Raw genomic sequence first — 1551 nt, 5'->3', positions numbered from 1 at the left:
CCCTTCCTTCCTTCCTTCCCTCCCCCTTTCTTTCCCTTCCTTCCTTCCCTTCAGCAGTTTAAGGACACACAAGAGCTTTGCCCTGCTAAGCTGTGCATTCAGCTGCTGGCACTGTGATTCCTGGCCAACAGCTGATGCACTGCAGCCCCTAAGGGAAGAAGGAAAGACAGTGGATCATTCCCCCCACAAGCTGTGGGGGTGCAGGTGTGCCATGTTCCAGCTTGTGGGTTTGGGGAGTGGGGTATTTCTGGCTGTTTGTACTGTGTAACTGTTTGTTCTTTGTAGTTGCAGGTTGATAGCACCTGGAAGGCAAAAAACAAAACAAAACAAAACCCAACACAAAAGTCCTGAGGTGGTAATGCATGCATGTTCATGTCTTCATGTAGAGTGTTCGTCAGTGCCTTATGTCATGATTTACAAATAATAATAATAATAATAATAATAACCAAAATACCATTTGGAATGCCAACATTCAGTGGGCTTTGAGGAGATGTAGCAGCACATCATGGTTTGTAGGGACAAGGAGATACAGACCATTCTGGGCTGCCTCATTACCTCAAGGATAAGACAAGAAAGTGAGCTTCTGGTTATCATAGGGGTGGAGGCTGACGTGTCCCCATAGCCCTTAGCTCAGGTGCACGGGGATGTGCAGGTACACCTGTCTGTGGGGTGGCTGTGCAGGAAGGGCTCTGCTCCTCCTGTGCTCTTTGAGTCCATCCCGGGTGGAGCAGTGCCTCCAGAGCAATATTGCTCCACGTTCAGCCTTTTCTCAGCCCCCTCTGATTTGGGGGGGTGGATATGGGGGGGATTGAAGGCTGTGGGGAGATGCACGGGGCTGGAGAGCTGTCAGCAGTGCTCTAGCAGCACGTAAATACTGGAGTGGGGGATCGCCTGTTGCTCTCCAGTATTGCATTGCTGCTTTAGTGTGGCTGGAAATCAGTCCCTGGCACCTGGGGGGTTCCGTGCTGCAGGGGGTGGGGGGAACCTGTCTCCAGCACCAATAAATCACAGTGAGTAACGAGGGCCTGGTGTCATTAATGGAGTCAGGACTCTGGCATGGGGAAACTGAGCCCTTCCCCAGCATCCTGGGTGGGAAATGAGGTTCTGGGGAGGTGGGGGGAGCTGGAGGTAGGGTAAGAGGAAAGTGCTCTGCCCTTAGCATCTCCCACTCTGAACTGCCCAGTTCTGGTGGCAGCAAAGGGACACCTGTGGGCTGAAGGCTGCTCCCATTGGGGCTGCACAGCACTACTGGGACATCAGGGGACATCCATCCTCTGCAGCAGCAATGAGTCCACGTGTCCTGCAGATGATGGTGCATCACTGGCAGCCCCAGTCTTATGCTGTGCTGGGGGTTCTGGTGGCTGGCTGTCCCACAGCAGTGGTTTTTCCAACTGTTTCCTGCAATTACTGAATCCCAGCCTAGTTGTGGGGCAGGAGGGTGGTGGGGAAATGTCCTCTCACTGCTTCATGGCTCAGCTGTGGCCCAGCAGCACAGAAGGTGAGCACTTTTGCATTTCTCTACTTAATTTTGCAAATTTTACATCAGTTTTT

At 52.4% G+C, this 1551-nt stretch overlaps 1 long non-coding RNA gene across 4 annotated transcripts in view; it reads left to right on the top strand.

The window, feature by feature from the left end:
• LOC104912157 overlaps positions 1-344 on the top strand; it is a 2203-nt gene extending 1859 nt beyond the window's left edge. For 3 of the 4 annotated variants that reach the window (XR_004160615.1, XR_794429.3, XR_004160613.1), the window contains 2 exons: positions 58-204; positions 286-344. This is a non-coding gene — a long non-coding RNA (uncharacterized LOC104912157). Of the gene's footprint in view, positions 1-54; positions 205-285 lie in introns of all 4 variants that reach the window. The other variant, XR_004160614.1, reaches the window with a different exon arrangement.
• The last annotated feature ends 1207 nt before the right edge of the window (positions 345-1551 follow it).

Source organism: Meleagris gallopavo, chromosome 9 (genome assembly GCF_000146605.3).
Source record: "Meleagris gallopavo isolate NT-WF06-2002-E0010 breed Aviagen turkey brand Nicholas breeding stock chromosome 9, Turkey_5.1, whole genome shotgun sequence".
Classification (NCBI taxonomy): domain Eukaryota; kingdom Metazoa; phylum Chordata; class Aves; order Galliformes; family Phasianidae; genus Meleagris; species Meleagris gallopavo.
Note: the sequence above shows the minus strand (reverse complement) of the source record. Positions and strands in the feature narration are given on the sequence as shown.